A 13197-nucleotide genomic window follows, 5' to 3' on the forward strand; every position below is an offset into this window, starting at 1 on the left:
CAAATAAGCGTATATAAGTGGAGAACATGGAGCGTGGAGTTCTGTAAATGCCAGAGCTATTCTGCTTGGATGCTATATTTCAGATATGGATTACTGCTCTATAAAAAAGTATTTTACCACAACTGCCTGGTGTCCGTTGTCTCATTCATTGTTTCACATGTTTGATTTTCTTTTTTTCTTTTTTCTCTTTTATTGACTTTTTTCCTTTTTTTCTTATTTTTTCACTTGTATTTCTAAGTCGTTAAACTTACATGAAAATACACTTGTATCGTCTGCAAAGAGGATTTATAAAAAGCAGATGTAGAAATGAAAAGCAGTTTCCCTCCATCAGCTGGAGTTAAACCTTTTCCTCACCATTTTGTCCTCTTTTAATGATGTTCAAACTAGAAAAGATGAGAGAAAATACAGAAAAAGAGAAGATTAAAGGATTCTATTCATTAATTTTTTAATTACTAGATGAGACACAAAACAAACTACAAAAAAGGGCAAGCTGAAGAGAATGTCATGAGCATGTAAACGATGAATTTGGAAGTTGAATGTGTGAAGCCTTGATTATATAAATGAGGTCTATTAAATTGCATCAGGTTAATATTTTTCTATGAAGTTAAAAGGAGCCGTTGAACGTCAGTGATGTAACGTCACACATCCTGTTAAACACCATGAAAAGTTCATTTAACAGCTTTATTGTTGATTTCAACTCGTTCAGATCCTGAACAGGAGCAATTTAGATAGAAAAGAAATGTCTGTTACGTGGCTTATATGTTGCATTTCCCCTCGTTTTCATGGAGATGGAGCCCCTGCAATTTCAAAAAGTTTCACCCTGGTAGCCCTTTCCAGTGGCTCTGAGCACCGTTGTCATGGAAACGAACCCCCAAACTTTTGTGTTTTTCACTTAAAGGGTTGCAGCGTCAGTGGGGCCTAAACAACGGTTCTCGGTGAACAAGCGTTGATTTGCAGGAGTGTTTGGTTAGCGCTGCGGCGTCAGACGCGCCTCGCCGCTCAGATGGCGGCTGAGACGGCCACCCCGGGGGCGAGTCTGAGGAAATGAAGCCTCAGCTGCTTGATGGAATATCACCACTCGTGATTCATGACACACGTAAGCTGCTCGTGTCAGGTGGCGTGAGATTCTGGCCTCATTTATTCCAAAGTTGGGGAGGCGTTGGCTCCGGGTTTGTTTGGATGGGCGGCTGCCAGACTCCACTCTTCCTCCGACAAAGCAGACAGACTCTGTTTGGTTTTTGTTGGGAGGAGAAAAGACGTCCGTGTCAGGCAGACGTCCACATGCTTTATTTAGCCGACTCTTCTTCTACTCGCCAGGTTTTTGTCTTTGTTCCCCTGAAGATTGCTTTTGACGGGGAGACGATTACAGCTGGTGTTAACGCTGATTCTGATTCATCCAACCAGGAACCAGCTGGAGATGATTCACTCTGAGCATGCTCAGTACGAGCTTTACTTCACTGGTCAAGAAACTGTCTTCAAGGGAAAATACATGTTTATAGATTTTACTTGTATTTACATCCATTGTCACCATGAGAGAAACAGTTTGGGGCGAGTACACGAATCTTAAATTAAAGTTTCTTGTCAAAACCAGAGAGTTCTCTTCCCCTCTTGTCATGGGGGCGGGGCTGCTCTCACCTGGGGTCTCTGGGTCTCCCCGGGGGGTGTCGTGGTGGCTTTCCTGCCCCTGTGCTTCCTTCTCTTGCCCTCTCCTCCTCCCTCCTGCCCCCCGTTGTCTTCACCTTCCTCCCCTTTTCCTCTTGGGGTTCTCCTCGATGCGTGAGGGCGGGTGGGGTTGGTGACGGTCTGGGGGGCTCTGGCACGCCTGGACCAGACCTCAGGACTCTTGGAAGCGCCCCCTGCAGGGTGAAAATCATTCTGACCCTTGACAAGACCCACGGACTCACTGGGCAGAGCTGGAAAACACTGGGTAGTTTTATTTGTCATCTTGGTGGAGATATAGAACACTGGTGACCCCCCCCCCCCCAACACACACACACACACACACACACACACACACACACACACACACACACACACACACACATTTATTCCCATTAGTCTGATTCTGTCATGAAACTTGTAAACCAACAGGTTCAGACTGACTCCACCAGGTCACATAAACACATCAGCTCGTTGCCTGGGTGGAGCAAAGTCTCACACCCACGATGTCACCTGCGGTGTTCCTCAGGGTCTCAGTGCTGGGCCCCGCCCTCTTCTCCATCTACCTACTCCCCCTGGGAAATGTCATCGCTCCACATGGAATACCATTCCATTGCTACGCCAATGATACTCAGCTCTACCTCCGAACACTCCCTACACCCTCCGCTCCCCGGACAACATCCACCCTGACCAGCTGCCTGGAGGAGATCGAGGCTTGATGAAGCTCAACTTCCTGCAGCTCAACTCCTCCAAATCTGAAGCCATCCTCATTGGCACACCACATCAGGTCCGCTCCTCCACCATCGCCTTCTCTGGCCAAAACATCGCCCTTTGCACATCCGTCACCAACCTATTATTAGATCAGTTCAGATCAGATCAGACGATTGTTCTCGTCATGTAATAATAATAATAAGAAGAAGAAGAAAAATAATGTACTGGTGTTATATCATGCTTTTCAGGACACTCAGAGACGCTTTACATTGCATTATTCATACACTCCATCCTCAACGTGTCACAACTCTCCGGGTCTCTCCTCACACACATTTCACCCAGCTTGGCTCGTTCGATGCCGAGGTGTGGAAGTGGAAAAGCTCTGGCAGTGTCGCCGCCGCACGACTCCTCTTCACACAATCTCACAGCTAACATATTGTTCTCAGACCGATACAATGATTTATCTCCCCCGCAGGTGTTCTTCTCTTTCTCTTTCTCTCTCTCGCTGTCTCTCTCTCTCTCTCTCTCTCTCTCTCTCTCTCTCTCTCTCTCTCTATCTCTCTCTCTCTCTTTCTCGCCGCTCGGCGTGTGATGCTGAGAGGAGTGTAGAGTTGTCAGTCATTAATCTGCCACAGCGCAGCCTGTAATCCTGATGACAGAGCAGAGCAGCTTCCAGAGCACCGAGAGGATCTGAGCCCAGCCTGGAATAAAGAGAAAGGAAGTGTGTGTGTGTGGGGGCGGGGTACCGGGGGGGGGGGGGGGGGGGGGTACCGGGGTGAGGTAGGTAACTATTTTGTCAGCATTGCTGCAGTGCTTATTGAAGAATGCTGGCACACAAAAGCCAGAAAAAAAAAAAAAGAAAAGAATAAGAACAAGCTCCACACGGAGAGCGACCTGGGCGGTCCCGCCCGGTCGTTAACGGGGAGAAACCAAGTCGTATCCAGGCGTCTTCAAAGAAACTTCAAGGGTCAAAGTTGGCTCACGCAATTCGGTGCAACATCAGTCCAGGCTGAAAATGAAGGAGGAAGAAAAAAAGCACAAGCGTGTGTCTGCAGGCATCAACAAGCGTGAATAATGTAAACAAGTCCAACTGCTGCCGCTGAGCAAGTCACGGAGGTTCTACCTTTCACTTCGCCACATTACGAGTCAAGATGTCGTTTCAGAGGACCTGCAGCGACAGACGCTCCCATACAGATACCGATACTGATACTGACACCGATACCGATACCAGAAGCAGGTATCATGGCCGATACTGCACAGAGTATTCAGAAATATATCGCTGATAGCAATTCTACATGCTACATGCTAAAGCATTTTGGGTCTTACACACCAGTGATGCTACATGCTAAAAAGTTTCAGGGCTCATACACCAGTGAGGCTACATGCTACATGCTAGATGCTAAAGAGTTTTGGAGCTCAGACACCAGCAATGCTACATGCTACATGCTAAAGAGTTTACAGTCTCTCAAACACCGGTCATGCTACATGCTAGATGCTAAAGAGCTGTTGAGCTCACACACCATCAATGCTAAATGCTACATCCTAAAGAGTTTTTGGTCTTACACCCCAGCGATGCTAAATGCTACATGCTAAAGAGTTTTAGGCTCATACACTTTCAATGCTACATGCTACATGCTAAACATAATGAAAGTGAATCGACCTCTCGTTAGCAGCGGCTGGGTTCCTGAGTCTACAGTCTACAGCAGTGTAGCGCCAAGCGCAGCTAGATGCTACGCTCGGCGCTATGTGTAGGCTACTCTAGACTGTTGTAGATGACATGGAGCATGAAATCAAGCATCTAATAAGTGCTTGTATCAGTACTCATACAATCGATGCATCCCGAGCAGCCCCATGCAGCAGCACGGGAACGTTTTCCCACGATAACACACACACACACACACACACACACGCACACACACACACGCACACACACACACACACACACAGGAACGTACGCAGGTGCATGCACGTGTCATTGGGAAAAGGTAAATAAAGAATTAAAACGTAGTGGCTTCGAGATGACCTGCCAAGTTTCTCAGTCAACGGCGACAGCTGCTGATTGGTTTAATAAAATATGAGCTCAATTCTCCGCCGCTGATACAAAGAAGGGCAACGAGATGTAAATACACCGCGGCCGGACTGAGAGTGTGACGAGTGTTCTCTTCAGCCGTGGGGGGAAATACTGCGGACCGCATGGCGGTGTAGTGGGTGGCTCTCTTATCTCACAATGACAAGTACCCGGGTTTGATCCCAAGCTTTCAATGTGTGTACTTTTTTATTTTCTCATGGTCCAAAAACGCACATTTGAGGTTAATGAGTCTAGTTAATGAGTGTACACAGCAACGATTTGGAAATGGTGTCTGTTGACATGGAAATGACAGAAATACTGAAAACAATGCAGTTACTATGGCTGGCCACGAGTTGGCGTTGTTGGTTGTTTGTGTAATGAAACCACACACACATGCAGCAGAGAACAATACGCTATAAATCAATGGGAGTATACAGGTATTCGTATGTAGAAAGCACCGAGTTGGCCAGTTGACCAGTTGGATTGTTATTACTGTGACTGTCAAAATAAAAGAACCAAGTCCGAGGAGAATATGGAATTAAAGTTATAGTAATATTTGTGCGTGTACATTTTTTACTTCAAAGAAAGTAATAAAAACTAGGAAATTCTAAAGAAAATATTGTGTTCCTGTTCTCACTCGTTTGATGTAAGCGTCTCCATGGCAACAGACGCTGATCTCCTTTGATCTCCTACATGAGGTGCCTCTCTCGTCCACTTTGTTTGGGACAGTTTTTCACAGTTTTTTCACAAGTGGTTAGTGGAATCATTAACCAAAGTCACAGCAACCTATTAAAGTTATAGTACATACATTATAGTTACATACACTTTTTTGCTTGTAGAAAAATTTGCAATTTAAACGGCTGCATAGGATAGTAATCTTTGTGCCTCACCTCTTAAAGAAGCAGGCCCAAGAATTCTCGAGGAAATTATTTCACCTGTTGTTGTGGCATTTAGCAAAAAGAGAATTTTGCAAAAGTTGCAAAACCTGAGTTTTCAGTAGTTCCGAGCACCGTTGTTGTGGAAACAGGCCCCTAATGAAAGGTTCCACTTGAGAACTGTCGGGCAAATGGAGCCCCAGGTAGCATGAAAATCCCTCCGCCCAGGACGGTAGAGATTATTGCTGAGACAATATCAGAAAACAGTGGTGATGTTTATGACTCTTCTCCAGCTGGACTTTTATCTGTGGACTTCATTATCGGATATTATCGGTAATTTCTGCATCTGTTCTGTTGCACATATGTCGATTACTCGTATCAAAGCAGAACACAGAATTGTGTGTTCATTGATTTATTTATTGAGTTGTAAGTATGTATTTGACCAATTTTTCACAAAAACTGTTAACCTGAATACCACAGAGCAGGGTTTGTTAGATTTAAGCTTGTTTACACAATGTTTCATGTGAAAACGCATCCAGTAAATCTGGACGCCATGTCGGTCAGCAGCAGGGTTCCCAGATATGACTCACTGTTTTCAGTAAAACCCCCACACCTCAATAAAAAACAGCCCATATCTCAGCCTGCGTAAGAATCATGTTAAAACTCTAAAACTATTAAATGTGTGATAAAGAACATGTCATAAACACACAAATACAGGAAATAAACGAAGTTAAAAGGTGATAGAGTTTGGCTCCACATTAGGGGAGACCCTCCATATCTGGCAACACAGGTGAGCGTGTAGTGAAATTTTCAAGAGGTTGTTAAAAACCTGGTTCTGCAGGTTTCTCCTCTGGGTCTGGTTCTGCAAGAAGTTGATTCCTCATATCGACAATCAGACAAAAACAGTCAGAAGGGAGTTTGATACTGGGATTACTTTGGTAAATAAACGTCTTGTTTACGGTGCTTGAAGGGTTAATCACCGCCAATGTCTTTGTTTGCTCTCTGTCCTCATGGTCGAACCCACGATGGAGCGGAAAACAAACCAGCTGCAGAAAACAAAAGCAAAGCACCTCTCGCCGCCGCCGCCGCCGTACTTTGAAGTTATGTGACACGTCTTCAGAGAGGCTGACTCTGATGTTGAGAAAACTCCTCTCAAACAGTCACATATTCCCCTGGAAATATTAGTGGAAGGTGTTACTGAGCCCTGCGGCGCCGCAGACATGAACTATTTTCAGTCTTTGAATGTCTCTTTTTTTTTTTGGTTCTATTTGTTTGAGTTTTGCTTCGTCATACACCAAGTGCAAAGTTTACATTTTGGTTATTTCGATACTGTCAGACTTTTATACATCTTCCTGCACAGTAAACATGCCTGTGTGTTAATTCAACACCCATATTGTTCATTTTAACGCCACTAAAGTGTTTGAGGCTCCGCCCACATCGCAGGTCTCGATGCTCAATTCGGATTTTTTTTTGATGGAATACAATTTTTTAGCGTGATCATTTCAAACGTGACCTGCCATGCGAACGTGATCGGACCTGATGTTTTCAGGCCCCAGAGCGTAGAAGACAACATGAGGTCACCCTGATCACGCTGTTCACGCATGACACTCCGGTCAGCAGCTGGGGTTGCCAGATGTGACTCACTGTTTTCAGTAAAACCCCCACACCTCAATAAAAACCAGCCCAAATCTCAGCCTGCGTAGGAATCATGTTAAAACTCTAAAACTATTAAATGTGTAGCAATGAACAAGTCATAAAGACACAAAAATTTAAAGAAAGTTAAAAGGAAAGAGAGTCTGGCTCCCGAATCGGGGGATACCCTCCATATCTGGCAACACAGATCAGCATGTAGATCCATTTTTTAGAGGTTGTTAAATACGAGCGACAGAATCTAGACAACATGAGGAGGAAAGAAGGAGGATGAGGGAAAAAGAGAGCACAGCTTTTATTCTGGCGGAGCCGCTTCCTCTCATCCGAGACGTCAGTCACACAATATTGACGAAGTAGAAAAATATCAGAACTGGTTCCTCATGATGGAGGTCTGGTTCTGGAGGGGAAACATCAGAATGGAGCTTTAACCATGAACCAAAACAGAAGATCTGAGTCACTGAGCAGAACGTCAGGATTGGTTCTCGGCTCCCTGCAGTGGGAACGAGGCCTGAATGTTCACCAGCTGGAGTTACAGTGACATTTCCTCAAGTGTAAAAAGATTGACAAGAAACTGTTGTTGACATAACACCTGTTATTAATAATCAATGCGACTGGGTGTCACATCAACGTTACACTGGTGTTGGTGTTAAATGCAACGTTCAAAATAACATTAGCATAGAGCAGGGTTCCCCAATCCTGGTCCTGGAGGGCCGGTGTCCTGCAGGTTTAGGTTCCTCCCAGGTGCAACACACCTGAATGCAATAGGAGCCTGGTTACTTGGCTTTTTTACAGGCCCGGGACTGGGGAACCCTGGCATAGAGTCATCCTGACACCATGTGGTGTTGAAAACATCAATAACTGAGACACTGTCAGGAACCAAACCCAAGTGCTAACTGAACCCATGACCTTCTCATGGTGAGGTAAGAGCACAAACCACTGCTCCACCATATTCATGATGCTTTCAAGCTGACAATAAAGAACTATTTGATTCTATTCTATTCTATTCTATTCAATTATTCCATCCAAGATTCTTGATTTGTTTTGACACCAGCTAATCAACACTCCAGTTGGATGAAATGAAAATGTTACAAACAAAGCAGCACCAACATTGTCTGTTTAACACCAAACTGGGTGTTTTTAGGTTTTTTGCAGTGTAGTGAGAACGTGAAGAAGACAGAACACGTCATGGAGTTCTCTGCTCTGGTTTTCCTGCCGCCGGCTCACCGGAGCTCATGCACTCCTTCAGGTGTCGGTGACGTCGCCTCGCCGGGCTGCTCTCTTCATAGACGTGACGACAGGCTTGTTTAAAAAGGAACAAGCATCGGTTCTCCTATCAGCTGTTACCCGAAGCTCTGGAAAGCTTCCAGCACGTTCTGATGATTGTCTTTGAGGAGAAACGTCCAGAATCAAAAATGACTGGACAGCAGGACATGTATCTGACGGAGTCCCTCAGGACATTTAGAGTCAACAGATCTGGTTTATACAGTCACTGAACCCATAAATAGAGTTATATATCTGACGGGGGACTTCCTTGGTGCTTCAGTTAAGCTGAATGTGCTAAAATGGTACGAAGAAAATTGTTCTTAAGTGAAGTTGAGTTGTCCGGGCTGGTTCAGTTGGTAGAGCATGAGACTCTCAATCTCAAGGTAGAGAGTTCATGTCCCACGCCGGGCGTCACCTTCCTGTGGGCTCACCACCTGCAGGAAAGGTTCTTAATGGGTGCAATGTGATCTGGGTGACGGTGCTCAGACTGACACCCCCACCACCCGGAAACGGATAAGAGGGAGAAGATGAGTGACGTTGAGTTTTACTTTTTCAAATAGAAAATCCTGTTTATTTTAATCATTTCTTCGTAAGAAAACTTTTGGCCTTAAACTGTTTTGAGTGGTTTCTAAGAAAAGCTCCCTAGTGGTCAAACCACCCAGCATACGCTGCAGAGCATCTAACGTCAGATTATAGAGCATCTTCCTCCTCTAACGTCAGATTATAGGGCATCTTCCTCCTCTAACGTCAGATTACCATGCTAATTTTATGTCAAGACCATGAATGAGCAAAAATCCCTTTTCTTCCTCTGAGTTATTCTTTTAATAAATGAAACCAAACGGTTTAGGTTTCTCTGGTCACTCGAGGCGATGGAGGACGGAACAGGAAACCCAGTTTAAAAGCTGTAAATGCTGGACTTTAATAACCCCCTGGATGAAAGTACAGACCACAGTGTAGAAAAGATCAGCTGCTTTTCCTTCCCACAGCATCACAAACAGCAACACCAGGCCCACGCTTTCAGGTCTTCTTAATTAGTGAGGTTTCCTCTGACAACGTGCACCATACATCCCATTAGCAACATCCTCTACCTGCTGCTCTTTCGCCGGCTCTCTGGTGACATAATTATCTGACCGATGCCGTGGATTAATTGGAATTACGATCCCTAAAGATCAGCATTGGTGGATATTGTATACTGTCTCCGCTCAGGCAAGGAGGAAGCGTGAAGCATTCTGTAGGTTTCTCCTCCTCTGAGTCTGGTTCTGCAGGTTTCTCCTCCTCTGAGTCTGGTTCTACAGGTTTCTTCTGTGCCGAGTCTGGTTCTGTAGGTTTCATCTCTTCTGGGTCTGGTTCTGCAGGTTTCTCCTCCTCTGGGTCTGAGTCTGCAGGTTTCTCCTCTTTTGAGTCTTGTTCAGCAGGTTCATCCTCCTCTGGGTCTGGTTCTGCAGGTTCATCCTCTTCTAAATCTGGTTCTGCAGTTTCCTCCTCCTCTGGGTCTGGTTCTGCAGGTTCCTCTTCATCTTAGTCCGGTTCTGCAGTTTCCTCTTCCTCTAAGTCTGGTTCTGCAGGTGTCTCCTCCTTTGAGTCTAGTTCTGCAGGTTCCTCATCTGAATCTGGTTCTGCAGGTTCACCCTCCTCCTACTCTGGTTCTGCAGGTTCTTCTTCCTCTGGATCTGGTTCTGCAGGTTTCTCCTCCTCTGGGTCTGGTTCTGCAGGTTCCTCCATGTTATTAGAGAGTTTTTCTCAATTTGCTCAGGCTGAGTTGTTGGTCTTTCTCTGTTAAAGTACATTGAAATGTTTTTACTGCTTTAGAAAATAAATGAATTGAACTGAAAGACAAAGTAAGTCAGCCGAAGAAGGTGCATCCTCGTGGTGAGTGATACTCAACCATTTAGTGTTGCTCTGATACCAAGTAAATACAGGGCGAGTGTCACCGATACCGATACTTGTGGAAAAATACCAAACAGTAAATTTTGCAGTGTTAAATTGACACTTAAAGAGAATTTAACACTATTCCCGTGTCTATATGCTCCTAACCTGAACTGGTGTTAAACTGACCCTTTCCATAGTGTTAAAACTTTAGAGTTAAATTAACACTAAATAGAAAATTAACACTGGCTAATACTGTATAGTGTTATTCAAATTTAACACTACAGCTTTATTAACTCTGGTGAGTGTAAATATTACTCTGAGTAGTGTTGATAAATGACTCTTCTGTTGTAATAAATCAACTCTTATTGAGTTTTTCTCATTAACACTGCATCGTCAAATAACTGGAATAAGGTTTGATGTTACACTCTACTGTGTTGACTGTTTACTCTCTTGCAGTGAAGAAAACACTCAGATAGAGTAAATACTAAAAGCTGTCAATACTGCACAGTGTTAATATAACTAGACAATATTTCTGAAAGTATCTCTCAATCAGTGACAACTCAGAAATGCGGAGTATTGTCACAATAAGGTGAACTTTTGCCTTCATGCTAAATACAATCAAAAGAGGGTTTCTTGACAACCAGCAATCAAGAACACCATAGCAGGAGAACATGATACACAAAACCCTCTTCACTCCTGGTTGCCAACTTACAAATATTAAACTAAACTAGAAAATTCCAGAGGACATTTTTTTGTGTCTGCCTCCTGTTGCGGAGCGATACCCGCTACAAATCCGAGGGTGGGGTCGAAAGTGGGCGGGACCCAGCTTATTAGCTAGTGCTCCATAACCTTCTCCCCCCCTTTAGGCCACCCCCCAAATATCAGCTCAACTGAACAAACTTTGTTAGCATGCTAATTAGCATGCTAGGCTAATACCTGTGATCTACCTGAAACTCACATAGGTTACTCCCCAGGTGTCCCTGACCTGGAATCTCGGGTACATCTGAATTGTCCCTCCTGTCTCCTTCTCTGTCACTCCTCCTTCACCCCAGAAGTGTTTAGTGTGGCGGCCATGATACGGACTGTCTGAATTCTCAATAAGCAAAGGAAAGGAGGCTTGTTGCTTCCTTTAGAACCTCCTTTAGCCTAGGAATTTCACTTCTGTTAGGGTCAAAGAATTACATGTGAACAATACAGCCTGTGTCACCTGGTACAATGGGCTGGTCCATGTTATACCACCAATATTTGGTTGATTTCTACAATAGCATTCTTGAGTCAGTTGTAATCTCAGTCTGGATTGTGGAACATTTGATTTATCAAGCCTCAGTTGGACTAATAGCAGGTGAACAAGCTGTATACAAAGTCTATGGTAGCTGCTACCAGTTCACTGGTGGACAGAAATACACAACAATAAGTTTATATATCACAAAATTCAAACAATGCTAATGTTCCATTTTACCTGTGAAAAGTAATCCCCGAGCCCTGCTCTCTACAGAAATACTCCTCACAGTACTCTGGGGTCTTGGATTCTCTGCGGCTGCAGTTTGTGTTTACGGACTTGAAGACCGGCTGGGCCAGGATCGCCGCCCTATTTCCTGCTCCGCGGCAGCCTACTCTTTATTATGTCTATGGTGCACATGGTCTTCACTTCCTGTTTTATTTTGTCAGTACACACTGTGGACATGGTCTTCTCTTCCTGTTTTATTTTGTAGGTGCACGCTGTGCACATGGTCTTCACTTCCTGTTTTATTTTGTAGGTACACACTGTGCACATGGTCTTCACTTCCTGTTTTATTTTGTAGGTACACACTGTGCCCATGGTCTTCACTTCCTGTTTTATTTTGTAGATACATACTGTGCACATGGTCCTCACTTCCTGGTTTCTCGCTCCCTCACACATCATTTTGACTCAGTTTCCAACATCCTGCTTTGACGACAACATTTCAAGTGAAAACGCATCATTTTTGCGTTTTGCTATCAGAAATGTTTTGTGTTTTGAAAACAATGTCAGTTGACATGGAAACAGCAGAAATGCTGAACACGATGTAGTCAGCATGTTGGGCCAGTAGTTAGTGCTGTTGTTTGTTCTTGTAATGAAACCACACACACATATGTGCACAACTACTAGTTACTTCAACCGTGCTGAGCAGGACCAGAAGCAGCGTTTCAGAAAAGTTGTGCTTCACCCGTAAACATGGAGTCGGAGTGTTGTCAAAAACCTCACCCTAGAGAACTGTTTTCAAAAAGTTACATTTTCAGTGACCCTGAACACCAATGTCATATAAATGGAAATCAAAAATTCTCCAAAAGCTTTTAATTATCACTTCAAAATGTTGTGTTGAGATGAAAAAGCAAACACGATGTGATTTCACTTTTGGCAGCATCATGAGAACGGCTCGTATAACCTCTTTAGAAAGTTCCTGGTACTTTGTTTCTGATTAGTAATTGCTTACTGTTACTAATTTTGAAAAAGAAAATAGAGATTTGGAGCCTCAATTCACTAAAATCATAATCAACTACCTTCACAGACCTTCACCAACACCACATTTGTTAGCTGAACCGAATTAGCATCACTAGCATGATAGCCATTAGCTCGTATCAAAGCTAACTAGCCTGTCAGGTCCCTACATCACTGTGAAACCCTGAGCAGGGAGTGTCTCCATGGCAACAGACGCTGATCTCCTTTGATCTCTATGAGGAGCCTCTTTCATCCTCTCTGTATGGGAACGTTTTCACTGTTCTTTAGGATTTATTCAGAAACTGTTTGTCGTTAAAGTCCTAAAATCTGATGGATTGATCCTTGATGATGATAAATCATCTCTGAAGATTTCATGGAATTCAGGTTAACAGTTTTTGAGAAAAGTTGGTAAAATGCATACTTACAACCCAATCAATAAATACATACATGCAGACAAAACACAACGTTTACCCCCAACGTCTGTTGGCAAAAGTAAAGATTGAGCCGATCGGGGCGACAGGAGGAAACACCTGGACAGTAACAGTCACACATACAGTCAGTTTAGAAACAGTCTCACGTTTCAAGTTAGCAGTCTTTCCTCTTCTGTGGAGAATCGCAGCATTAAAACTTAAGAACATCTTTTT

The sequence above is a fragment of the Lipophrys pholis genome (assembly GCF_963383615.2).
Source record: "Lipophrys pholis genome assembly, chromosome: 12".
NCBI classification, from domain to species: domain Eukaryota; kingdom Metazoa; phylum Chordata; class Actinopteri; order Blenniiformes; family Blenniidae; genus Lipophrys; species Lipophrys pholis.